The sequence below is a fragment of the Camelus bactrianus genome, chromosome 15, assembly GCF_048773025.1.
Source record: "Camelus bactrianus isolate YW-2024 breed Bactrian camel chromosome 15, ASM4877302v1, whole genome shotgun sequence".
NCBI lineage: Eukaryota > Metazoa > Chordata > Mammalia > Artiodactyla > Camelidae > Camelus > Camelus bactrianus.
Genome location: NC_133553.1, coordinates 55,562,235 through 55,575,419, shown reverse-complemented (window position 1 = coordinate 55,575,419; position 13,185 = coordinate 55,562,235). Strand labels below are relative to the sequence as shown.

At 39.1% G+C, this 13,185-nt stretch overlaps 1 long non-coding RNA gene across 1 annotated transcript in view; it reads right to left on the bottom strand.

Annotated features, from left to right (window-relative positions):
- LOC123615917 (uncharacterized) overlaps positions 1 to 13,185 on the bottom strand; it is a 489,917-nt gene that overhangs the window by 188,584 nt on the left and 288,148 nt on the right. The gene's annotated exons all lie outside the window — the stretch shown is intronic.

Genomic DNA, 13,185 nt, shown 5'->3' with positions numbered 1-13,185 from the left:
ATGGATGGAGAAATCAAATGTCAGGGGCCTGTGTGCACAAGACCAGGAAGCTGTGGGAAGTAGGGCAGCCTGTCCACAGCAGGAAAACAAAAGCAGAAGCATCACTGACCACCCGTCCTTTGCACTCCCACTTTCCTCCTGTTGCCGTTTTCTTTGCTTTTCCGTCTTCTTCCCCTCCTGCCCCTTTCGACGTTTCACTTTCCAGGGATGCTGCCTGAACCGCTGGCGAGCAGTCTGTGCTCTCTCATAATTGATAAATGGAGGTGTTTTCCAATAACCTTATAAATCACAGCATGCAAATGGTAACAGTCGGGATGGGGAAGAGGGACTCTGCTGGGTTACAGAAGCCATAAGTACCTTGAAAATAAAGAATAACCCTTGCAAAATGACAAAGATAATTTCTTTTAGCATAATTGCCTGGCTAGGTATTAGCCATGAAATTACAGAAGAAGGAAAAAAAATAACCAAACAACAACAGATATTCCTATTTTAAGAGAACAAAAAAGCACGATGTATTCCAAAACAGTTTGTGATCATTAAATTACATAACCTATTATGTTTTATCCCTAAGTGGCTTATTTTTCATTGTGTTTTATCCTGTTTGCCACCTCGAGTTCTCTCAGAAATAGGTAGAATATGAATCTTCAATTAATTTTTTCATTACATAAGAAAAAAAAATCACAAGCCAAAGCCAAAGAGGTCAAAATATAAAATTGCTTGGGTATCTATCACTCTGAGATGTAAAGAGTTAATGTTAACTTTTAAAAATATACGACTTGTATAATTGTTGAATCATTATTTTTGATTCAGCACTTACCATTCATAAGAAGGGCTTCTTCAATTTTGTGAGAAGCTTTGCTAAGTATTAAATATTTCCAAGATTGTTTACAGCCAGGAACTGTGGCTTTTTGTATACAGCACGCTATTGTTATGATTTAACCTAAAGAAAGCCAAATTAAAACTGATTTACTAAATAGGTTAAGGAAGGATAGCATACTTATTCACGATTTCAACCCTATTTCATGCTTAGACAGGCAGATCTTAATTATACACAAAAGAATACAAATGTTATTAGCATGATAATAATTATTTAGAAGATGTCCTCTTAAAAAAAAATTAAACCAGTATTGTCATCCGTGCAGCTACATTTTTCAACAGAATGACAGCTTCGCTAGTCGTAGATATGTTCAAAGTACATATACAATATTCAAAGCTGTACCGCAGACATGTTATCTGCACGAGCTGGGATACGCAGTGCCAGCAACGCACTGCACACTAATCATTATGTCCTACCCACGGTACTACATGCAAATACAATCCTTTGTGACATTTTGTCAAATATTTTGAGGATTCTGTACTCCTTATCACACCTCCATCCCTGTGTCCTCAACAACAATCAGGCACCCAGAAATCAGCTCCACGGATGGCACGGGCTCCAGCTAGTCACATGCAGAACACTGTGCCAAATTAAGGAAAAGAAAATTAAAGATTTACATGTAAGTGGTTAACAGGCCGGGCACAGGCGAGGCGAATTCAAGTTTACGTTTACCGCCTTGCTGAGCTATGTATGGCAAAGGCAGCCCTGGGAAAAGCAACTTTACCCTGGATTTGTGTAGCAAGAGATGTAAACATTACATATAGTATCCAGCATGTGACATAATGGATAAATCAATTTAAAGGTCCTGCATTTGGAAAACCTACAGAAAGGGTCAATATCTATTGCCAGTGAGCCCCTATACGATCAGATCGAGAAAATGTGGAAATGTTTCAGGGCTCAAGTGTTGGCTACAAGACAAGCAGTGCATTTTTGAACATTGATTTGCCAGAAGTGTATCTGTTGTCTGTTGCTCCAGGCTGGCATTTTTAATTATTTCTGGGACAAATGGATCCGTGATACACAGAAAATCTGTAGGGCTTCTTGTCAAATTAATAAAATAATAATGAAAGTGGTCATCTCAGACTGCAAACTGTCAAAAATCCTTGAGAGATCTATAGTCATCTACATGGCTAAGCAAACTAACATGCTCCTTCATGCCATTTTAAATCCTAAGTGCGGGGACATAAACTAGATTGCGCAGTGTCCATTGTATACAAAGACACCTACTGTGACAAAACCCGACTATATTTAATGACCTTTTTAAATCTTATACCTAGAGTCCATAAAAGCATTGTAATTCAGTTGTAAAACATACTTTAATAATCAAAATGCAGCTGTTAAAATAGCAACGCTCATAATTCTAACTTGAGGCAAATTTTTTTGTTTTTAATGCAGAAGAGCAGACCACAGTTTAAAATTCCTATGAGGTCACTATTGGCCATTACAGTGTTTTTTTGCAACTTAATAATAGATGTTTTAAAGTTTAAGTGCAGCCTCAGGCACTCATAAGCATTTATTACAAATCGCTGGTTGCCTCCCTTATGCAGAGAGGAATAACATTTACATACAGTAGCACGGATTAATAAGATAAAAAATTTGAGAAAGCCGTCAGTCAGGGAGCGAAACTGGTGCTAATAAAGCCCACTATATTCTTCGGAAATATCAAGCCGTCTGTTCCAATATTTTGCCATTCCCCATGAGGTATACAAATCCAAATCAGATAAGTCTCAAGCAATGCCAAAGACATGCTGCTCTGCTCTCCAGTGGCACCCGGCTGAATCTTTTATTTATCTTCAGAGCAATTGTACATTCTAGTAGACTAAAGACTGAAATAAACTGAACATCACTCATCAGAAAGTTTCATAAAACGGGCCCTCTCCTTCCTTGTTTGCTAAACCATGATTAGTGAGAAAAATGCGCCGTAAAGTACGTATCATGGTAAGGAAATATAATAGTAGGCATGGGACCTCTGTAAGCAAGGGCTAGTTAAATAGAACCACATCTTGCCGGAGTTTAAAATGATGCTCACGTGAAATCAGACCTAGAGGAGATAAAATTGCTCTAGGAAAGGAGACCACCACGAGCTTTGTCGGTCCTCCCTTTTTTGGAGTGGCTCAAACCCAAAGGTGCGGGGGAAAGCGAAAACAAAACAGCACACATAATTTCACATGATGATTAAACTGCAAAGATCCTTGTTATAGCAAATCACTGTGTCACTCTCCCTAACTGCAGCAGAAGGAAACTGCACGTAAAATCATTTCTGCCCCTCGGAACACTGCTAATTAAAAAGTACAACCGTGAGTGTTCTGATTGGGGATGAGGCTGCCCGTTATTTCCAGCCCAAGTGAACATTGATAAAAGAAATTTATTTATTTATACATAATTATTATTGTTACCCTACTGAACAGTGCTGGGGATTTAGAGAAATGAGACGCCACGGTTCTAATTTTTCTTCAAGAAGTCTGCCATATTAACTCCATTGAATAATTACTGAAAAGTAATACACTCGTGTAATATTACCTTATGCAAAATTGCATTAATCAAAAAGTGAGCCTGCTGCAATCAAGTAATTTGGGGGTGGGGAAGGCATACATGCATAGCATATTTTCCTCAGGACTTATTTTCCTTACAGCAGGGTATTAACTAATAGTTTTGTAGCAACGATCCCATGAAAAAAAAGAAGTAAATCAGAAGGGTAGGGAGGGAAATACAGCCCTGGTTTTACATAGAAAGGGCCACATAAATGGCAAAGGAATGACCAGTTACTGTCCTGACAGCCTCCTCCATGGCTCCGACTCTGTGCACAATAAAATAAATCCTGCCCGACCTCTCCAAGGAGCCAGACCATTGTTCCCCACGCGAAGAAGTAAACGTAGATGCTTAATTACACCCAGGCAGCTTTATAGAACATGGGGCTCAGGATACAAAATGAACAGTTTCCTGTTGCAGTAGGCTTTCTTCGGAAATTAAGGAAAAGGGAAAAAAAAATGTGTACGTGGGGCAGATCATTCCAGGTGTGCATGAAACGTGGCAAATTAGTAAGGATTCTTGTGCATATATAATGTCTCATAAATACCAGAGTCCTAACAGCCCTAATGCGAGTGCGATCATTTTTACAGCCTTTTGTCTTGTAAGTTTTGCTGAGAAGAGTAGAGGTGCCTCTCAGATTAGAATCTAGCCCCCTGCCATCACTGGGGACGGAACGGCGTTCATTAGAAACGTGTATTTCGTTTCTTTATTTTTAAAAGGCCCGGTGGCAGGGTGGCCAGCTGGGCTGCTGGTTATTCTGCTGTTGTTGCTTGGGTTGTGGTTTTTGTTGTCTTCTTCTTAGTGGCCATGGCTGGGAAGTGAGGTTTCTTCCACCAGCCTCTCCCAGGCTGGCTGTGAATAGTGCCCATTCTGAGATTAGGAGATTAGGTTATTCATCACTTGAGATGCTCCCCGCTGTGCTGCTACTATCAGAGCGCAGCCAAATCAAAACATCTCTGGAAGGCATTTCAGAATAATTGAATGCATCATAATTTCCCTATTAATACATATCTCATATTACAGATTATGCATGAAATGTTCACATTATCTGTTACTTTTTGTTAACGTCTTGCTCCTTGCCAGTAAATTTAATACACAGAGTGAATCAGCATGCTATGATGAAGGGATAGGTTACTGATAGCCATTTTTTTTTTCAGGATTCAGTAGAAAATTAAAGTAAATCGATCATTTTATAGCCCCACTGGAATGGCTACAAGGGCATGTTGCTAAGCAAATGGTAATTTAAATGTACTGTGTAATTTTTCTACGCAATTTACTGAAGGCAGATTTTATTTCTCAGTTAATATCAGATGCTCTTTATCTGTTAGTGCATGATGTATCCGTGATAGACAAATTATTAATCTATGTTTTAATCAAATGCTGCAGCTTGACAACTGGTCACATAGGCACTATAGGAATTAAATCCTGTACCTTGGAAGAATATGACTATTATTAATACCTGGAAAAAGACAGATGATTAATTCAATACCTACTTGTATAAAAAGCATGCACTAAATTCTAACAAAAAGTAATCAAAGTAAACCCTAGTGAAATTTAATAAAAATGTCCACACCTCATAACAAAAAGTCCTATTCAGTATTTTCAAATTGATTGTACATTTGCATTCCATGAAAGTTCTGGCCACAAAAGATGCCTTTTAAAAAAAAAATTTAACATTTTGGCATTATTATAAATGCAATATGGAAGCAAATAACTAAGCACTGGAAATATAATAAGCATTTTAAAACAATTACATGTTGCCCATGGTGAAAACTTGTATTCTTGGGCATTTGTAAATAGCAAAGAATTCTTTTTCTTTTGAAAAAAGGTACTTACCCTGTATGTTCGGGTAGCTTCAATTTTATAATAAATCAAAAATTACATATTTTAAGACAGATAAAAATACATAAAAGAATCTGTGTTGCTGACACCCATCATTCTTATGAAATTAAGAAAAGAAAAAGATGGAGGGCCCATTTACCCTTCAGGTTGCTAAAGTAAAGGCAAGATCTTCCTGCTGCTGGTGTACAAAATGTATTATTGTCATTAATGAAAAAGTTAATGGGCCATTTTCTTATATATCAATTTACATTTTACAATTTGAGTATACAAATGATATGTACAGCAGAGAGCTGATTATTTTTGCTCAAGGAAATAGTTTTAATGTGTTTTTATGGACATCAAATGTTGTGAATAATGATGCATCCACAGAATGCAAATAGGATGACAGCTCTTGGGCTGTGATCAACAGTCCTTGGATAAAAGGTCTGCTGGGACAATAACGCTCTGTGGAGGGGCCTGAACAGTAAAAAATGGGAAAGAAGGAAGACACTGGAATATTCGAAAGGTAGATCCACAGATGGGATTTGGAGTATGTCACTCACATACAAACATCAGATAATATTCCCAGTATTAAGAGAAAATGTATTTAAAAGAGAAATGTGTCTGTGTCATAGTGAACCACAGACAGAAAGATATTGCTGATTCTGGCTGATAACATCAATTTCCGAAATTAGATATGGCTCACCATATAAGAAATGAATTTTAATACCACATTAATACTATAGTCTCAAATACCTTTGGTTTACTAGCTTCTATGTGTGGCGGTCACTTTTCCTCACTCCTGTAAGGCAGTCACTGCTGCAGACAAATAGAAATACCTCCAGGAATACTACACAACAGAGTACTTTCAAGGAGCTGTAAAGAATAATTTGACACAAACTGAGTCCCTTTTCCAAGAGGCATGGAATAAGGTCAGAGATACTGTGCGATCACAAGCCTAGTCCCTGAAGAGCGGCCGTTCCCTTTCTTGGTCATTGGAACTTGCGGCAGGTCCCATCCGCACCTTATAGCCTCCATTCCATCCCAGCACACCTGAACACGGAAGGATATCTGGGTATCTCGGTGAGCAGCCAAAGCCACACACGCCCACCCACCCACCATTCCAGAAATGACCTCACCAACTTCTACCTGGGACTGGAGGGTTACACACACCCACACACACACACACACACACACACACACACTCTCTCTCTCTCTCTCTCTCTCTCAGGATATGGCAATAGAATGCAAGACATCTGCAGGGGAGTGAAAAGTTCAGTCAATTCTTCATTTCCCCTTTTCATCTGCATATTTGGGAAGGAGATTCAGTATTCTCCTAACAATAAGAATTCTCATTAGAAAAAAATCTGAACAAGAAAAACCTAGAAGTGAGGCTGAGTTACCTACTGGAAAAAAACAACAACTCTGGGTAATAAATGTCTAAGTAGTTAAATATGAGTTAATTTGAAGGACATGCTTACAAGACCACGCAAAACAAAGTGTTTCACAAACATTCTTAACCTGTTTCTTCTGACTTTGAAACAGAAAGGGGCCACAACCAGAAGCCAGCATAACCTGAGACTAGCACCCATGATAAGCTGCATGAGGAAAAATTAAATTAAATGGGGAAAAAGAATCCTGTATCAGTTACGTTTCTTTTTAAACAAGGGGAGCTCCCAAACCAACAACAATGCAGCAACACTGGAAATGTATGTTATAGGCCTTCAGCATATAATAAGAGACAGCTGAAATGTAAAGAAATACCCACCTCTTTGTGAATATAAACAAGAAACATAATGGAGATGGACAAATTGCTGTTCAGGATGAAATACAGTGATGGAATTGGAAATGTATCGCTCTGGGAATCCAGGATTATCAAATCTTTCTTTTTCTTTTTTTTTTTTTTTTTTTTAACCAGGCAAGAATCAACAAATTGGCGAGGCTTTTGTTCCAAGATTACTTTTATATATTTCTTTCACTGCTTCCTACTTGGCCACTCAAAAGCTCACCTTTAAGCATTGTCTTTTAGCCAGCGATAAGGAAAGTTTCCTGGGCTGCGCTCAGAAACCCCACCTGGAGAAGTGCACAGTGAATGCAACCACAACCACCACACAAACAATCCCACCTTGGACACTTCCTTCCCCCAGACAAGCACAGTTGTAAGCTGCAGGAAATGGGGGTACCCACATGCCTGTACTGAAAGCTAGATAACTGGAATTGTTTGAAATTTGAAACACTGAGGACAAAAATAATTAAATTTGGAAAGGCTCCTAGAAAATTATTTAAGCTCCCAACAGTAATTCAAAGAGAGCGTCCTTCCCACCCACCTCTATCCAAAACAAAGTTACTTCTTTAACTTCTTCCTCTGGTCTGGAAATCAACATGCCTACATTCTTTTATATTTGAATTTATTTTCTCTGCCAAAATCCAGCATCAGTGCCTTTAGGCGCACATAGGAAATGAAGTAGGTTGGATCTGCTATCTTTAGCTATCCTATGCATGACTAAAAGCTGAAGAGAGTTAACTGACCTCATATGTATATGAACTAATTGTAAAATAAAACTGTTTTCTCCTTAAAAACTAAACATGGTGTTTATACATATACACATACGTATGCATACAGATACATGTATTTGTTTTTTAATCCTGACATGTAAGCATAAAATTTTTAAAAAATTATTTCATTCAGTTAATGAAATTTTATTATATAGCTTAAATATATTAATTTTAGCATAGTTGAGTATATTATTTTAAGTATAATTTATCAAGTGTATTTCCTCCACCTGATTAGCCAAGAAATCAAAAGTGCTAATGGACCCCCAATATTTTGTCAAAATTGGAAGGCTGGTAACTTAAATATAATTTAAATTTCAGCAAAAGTTGTGCTTCACCTTTCCAGTATCGATCTAAAAATCTCACTCTGACATTCTTTGTAAAGAAAGTGGAAGTGGTCATCTCCCATGGAATTGGGTATCACTTGGAAAAAATCCAACAGTCAAAAAATTTTATCTCAGGAGGGAGGGTATAGCTCAAGTGGTAGAGTACGTGCTTAGCATGCACAAGGTCCTGGTCAATCCCCAGTACCTCCTCTAAAAATCAATCAATCAATCAAATTACCCCCCCCAAAAAAAAATGAAAATAGAAAAATAGTTTGAAAAAAAATTTTAACTCAGAAAGCCAGAAAATGATGAGATAGTTGGTCCTAATCAACCAAAGCAGTCACTGTTTTACAAAAGTAAAAATTGGAATTCCCTCATTTTCCCATAAACAATGATGTAAAATTAACTGGGTCAATGTTAAAACGTCACCTATTATCCCAACTCTACAGAATAACCTGTATGATTTATTCCACATCTTTTAGTTCCTAAATACACATACATTTTACATATTGTAGACAGCATATGCATCAAACCTTTCCATTTAACGCTACAGATTAGGTATTCTTGCTTATCATGACTGAATGGTCTTTAAAGGGACTCTCTTTTTAATACACAAAAAATGTTTCAATCGGAAGCAGTATAGTCATTTTGTTTTTAAAGAGGAAGCTTTTTTTACCCTTTGACAGAAAATAAAGAAGTCAAGGTCAGGAGGATCTTTTTTGAAAGCTTAATCTCCCCTGCATTGATGTCAGTACCTGTGATCGACCTGGCTTCTTACTTAACAATGAACAGAGGATCCTAGCTTGGAAGGCGAAACTTCTGTTTCATTCATACCTTCAAACCGTAAGGGAAAGTAACCAACCAAGATCACCAAAAAGTATAGGGGTTGCAGTCACGCCCATCCACATCTAAGGGACAGCGCTTCTCCCAACAAAAGGCTTCTGCCACAACAACAAAAAATTCCTTTGCAAATTCCCAAGTCTCCTTGTGGAGCTGTTCTCCAGGACACTGAAGCAGTACAGCAGCCACGACTACTTATGGATACATTTTGTAGCCAAATGAAAAATACATGGAAAACATCTCACAAAAATGGACCAAATCAATAAAGCAAATAAACGCTTCTCTTCAGCACTCAGCAGGTACAGCCTTATTTTCCCACCATTCTAAAGCAAATCAGCAATCTATCTTGAAAAATAAAAAGAATATTTCACCACAAATTGACTGCATTTAATAAAATACAAGCTCTCCTGCCCAGACAGAGAAAATTTGAAATCAATAGTCAAATTCCCCATCTTCTTTTAAGTGAGAGAAACTAACATATAACTTTATTGTTGCCTCATGAATTATCCCGTGGCTCTTCACATTGTGGCAAGAACCCTGCCAATTCTTCAATTTTCAGGTAAAGAAGAAAGACAAAGCATGGGAAATAAATCAACAAATGACTGTCTCTTTTGGCAAACAGGCAGATTAAAAAAGAGAAATCATTTCCTTTTTCAGAATATCAAGACACCGATGCCGGAAATGTATTGTTAGACAGCATACGGTCATTTTTTTTTTAATTGAGAGTGTTTCCTCCCAAATGGATTTTTGTAGCACTTTCTCTTAAAAAAAAAAAAAATGCAGTGCTGAATTAGTTTAAAAAAAGAGACAGAGAGAGAGATAGAAAAGAAGTTTAGCATGGTGCTTCAACCACCATGGTGGAGTACATTCAAACTGGCACCAAGATGGACACTGGGGCAAACAGAAACTGCAGGCAACGTTTTATGACTCCAACCACCATGGTAATGCCTCTGCTAAGTAAGCTTGGGAAGAAGACTGCTCCTGAAGGCCAGAGTTTCCTGGCCTCTCTCTGTTGATGGGAATCTGCACGTGTAGAAAGGTCCCAGGGCAAAATCTGTGGCACTCCGGTGCCCCCTTGTGTCCAACTTGGCACCAGCATGAACTACACTGGCCTGCGTAGAGAGTAGAGCAGGAATTTCTTAAATCCTATAAAAGTGTAGAGTAGGGTGGGGAGGAATTGAAATGCTCCACCTCTGTGTCTGTAAAAAAGTCAGCTGCTGGTACAAGGAGAGATTTGCATGCCGCTGCTTCTTCACATTTCAGGTGCCCTCCACCTGAACCCCTTGGCTGAATTTCATTTGGAGACAAACCAGAAATAACAGAACTGCATCCCTGGCTCCTGGACCCCCCCAAACAAGGAAAATCATTTTAGATCGAAAAGGTTATGTTCTTATTAATAAGATACAGAAAAACTGAAGATAGTATTAAAAGTCTTTTTGATATAGACTTGTTTGGGGCCCCGAATCTCTCCCAAATTTTGAGTCTTGCCAGATTATTTTATACATTTTCACGACAGTTACCATTTCATTACTATTTCATTCCCTCATCATTATTCTTTTTTCTCCATGCAGAATGACTCCGTAGAAAATTGGGTCACCACTGGATGCAAGAATGTGACTACATTTATCAGCTCCATTCTCACTCACCTACACATACCTCAAAGCATTAAAAACCAATTCCACATGTAATAAAGCTTGGAAATTTTTCAAATTCAATGTTGGGTTGAGGGCGAAGGACAATCTCCCCCATAAATACAAATTTGCTTCTGATGTTTATCTCTGTAGATGGTTTGCCTGTAGATCCAGAATTGGATTGCAGTTCTGTCTGCAAGAATTACCTGGGACCCATCCACTCCTTCTCAACACATTTATTCACACAGCTCCAAAGACATTCCAAAGTGGAGGTTATATGACTTCTTTGATGGAAACGACTGTTGGACGTTTCAACCTTCATATTGTATCAAAGGATGGGAGGATGAGGGAACCAGTGATAAATAAGAGAAACAAAAGGCAGGGGAAGGAAAGCAGCGAAAAGGGAAGCACATGGATGAAAAAGAGGAGGAAGAGAAACTGAAGCAGGCCACAATCTCCGTGAGAATGCCTCTCTGTCTCAAGTGGAAAGAGAGTACAATTGTTTACTCCCTTCCGCTCTTTTTCTGGAAATCATTAGAAATGCATGTGGGAATTACAAGACTGCACGCATAGCTGTCTTTATGCTTTTGGTAGCACAGTGGTTCTTATGAACGACAGACGTTCATCTTCAAAGGCAGGTAAACCCCAGGCTGTCCCACCACCGCTGCTACTCAGTGAATCCCTCCCTCGGATTCCCCTCCGCATCTCCTACAGGGTGAAGAAGGAAACCCTTTGGTGAGTCTTCAGGATAGTAAAACAATGCTGAATAATATTTCCACTGGACATTTTCATCCAAAAAGAAAAGGCAGCAGATTGAGGACAGAGCAACGGTTTTACATCTCCAATCTCAATCAGAGCCTCCTTCACGTCTTGCAACAAATGGACTGTATGATTTCCATCTTAATCTGCTGTCAATAGTGCATTTACTTGGCATGCTTTTCCTTTGAACAGAATGGTTTTTACTTCTGTGTCCCATGCCCTCTGCAACGAGTGACATTTATTTTAAAAGACTGACTCTAGGGAGGGTTGCCAGTCTCTGGGGGAATAGTAACTGCCACAAACAGGGATCTGTCTCTCTAATCTATCACCTTGACCTCTATTCTGCTACTTTCAACCCAAGATTTGCCACCTTGCCTTGACGCAGTGCTGTACCTAGAGTACTTGCAAGGTGAGGTCAAAGGTAACGTGTTCCACTATTAGTAAAGAACAAAAGTGTGTGAGTGATTTTCCTTGCTACATACATAAACAAGTGAAGCAGAAATACTGTATATTTCATTCCATGTTTTTGTTTTGGGAGATGAGAGAGTAAGGGCAGTGGTTACAGTTGGTGTCCTTGCTCACCTAGAGCCTAGGACTCAATGCCTGACCCCTTGACCAGGAAATACGCTCAGGGATAACCACCAGGTAGACTATTTCTCAGAAGAGTTAAACCATCATTTCCTAAAAAAGGGACCTTCAGCATGGAGTTCGCCTAGGAGAGGGAGAGCCATCCTCAGTGACTTACAGCCCAGATGGAGCAGAAAAGAACGACTCCACATGCCCGAGTTTATAGATTCAAAGCTGGAGAACCTGACAATATCACTCACCTTTTGCCTGGAAATATCTTCCCTCAGATCATCTCGTAACCAGTCCCCTTACTTCATCAGGTCTCTGCTCAAAAGCTGCCTCTTTAGAGAGGTCTTCCCTGGTAGCCCTAGCTAAAAGAACAATCCCCATACTCTGCTTTGTTCTTCTCCGTAGCGCTTAGTAGCCCTCGGCATTATACTATACTTGCTTCCTGGTGATCTCCTCCAGTGAAATGTGAACTCCATGGTAGTCGTATCCACTGATCTATCTCCGGTGCACAGAAGAGTGTCTTCACAATAAGTGCTGGGTAAATATTTGTGGAATGGCCAACTGCTTGAACTTTGGGTACCTCCACATAGGTATACCTCACATGTAAACATGCTGTTAAAAAATGATGGAGAATGTCTGCTCCAATCAGCATCTTATGCTTCTCCAATTTGGGAGCCACATACCTGAGAGTATTCGTAACAGGAAGTGCTCAAAGCCCCAGGGTTAACACATCACAGAATACTGATTTTTGTATATGACACTTTATCATCCATCTTAGTCACCTAGAGAGCATGTTCAAAATTAGATAGCCAGAACACAGCTAGAGTTTCTGATTCAGGAAGTAAATGCCTGGAAATCTGAATTTCTAATAAGCTCCCAGATGATGTTGATACTACTGGCTTGGGGGCCACACTTAAACATCACTTCTTCTCTAAAATCCAATAGCCATGGGTGCAGGGAATGGCTGTTAAGTGCTTTAAGAAATTAAAGCACAGACACATGGAGTACAATATAAATTTTCCTTGTATTTTTTAAAATAAAAAGGGGACTGGTAAGAAATGGCTTGCTTGCTGTGAGTTGACTCCTCATGGACTAAGCGTTTAACTCCCCTACTTCATTAAGGATACTTGAGTGCAAATGGTGGAAGAGAACTGATATAAGCCATGGAGAAGTCAAGACTGAAGTTTCACGAGCACTGCAAGTTCTTAAATGTAGCGAATCTCTCTCAAGAGTTGACTCAGAAGGAAATATCTGTGCCTAGTCTGCGGGTGGA